The sequence below is a fragment of the Cebus imitator genome, unplaced genomic scaffold, assembly GCF_001604975.1.
Source record: "Cebus imitator isolate Cc_AM_T3 unplaced genomic scaffold, Cebus_imitator-1.0 Scaffold126, whole genome shotgun sequence".
NCBI lineage: Eukaryota > Metazoa > Chordata > Mammalia > Primates > Cebidae > Cebus > Cebus imitator.
Genome location: NW_016107441.1, coordinates 1427863 through 1428457, shown reverse-complemented (window position 1 = coordinate 1428457; position 595 = coordinate 1427863).

Below are 595 nucleotides of genomic sequence, written 5' to 3'. Positions count from 1 at the left end.
ACAGGCAACTCACAAAGTGGGAGAAAATCTTCATAATCTTTACATCTGACAAAGGACTAATATCCAGAATCTACAACAAACTCAAACAAATCAGTCAGAAAAAAACAGTCAATCCCATCAAAAAGTGGGCTAAGGACATGAATAGACAATTCTCAAAAGAAGATATACAAATGTCCAACAAACATAAGAAAAAATGCTCAACATCACTAATGATCAGGGAAAGGCAAATCAAAACCACAATGTGATACCACCTTACTTCTGTAAATATGGCCACAATCAAAGCATCAAAAATTAGTAGATGTTGGCATGAATGTGGCAATCAGGGACTACTTCTACACTGCCGGTGGGAATGTAAAACAGAGTGGAGATTCCTTAAAGAACTAAAAGTAGAACTACCATTTGATCCAGCAACCCCACTGCTGGGTATCTACTCAAAGGAAAAGAAGTCATTATTTGAAAAAGATACTTGCACATGCATGATTATAGTAGCACAATTCACAACAGCAAAATTGTGTAACCAACCCAAATATCCATCAAACAATGAGTGGATAAAAATAAACTCTTATATATATATATGTATATATATATATATATA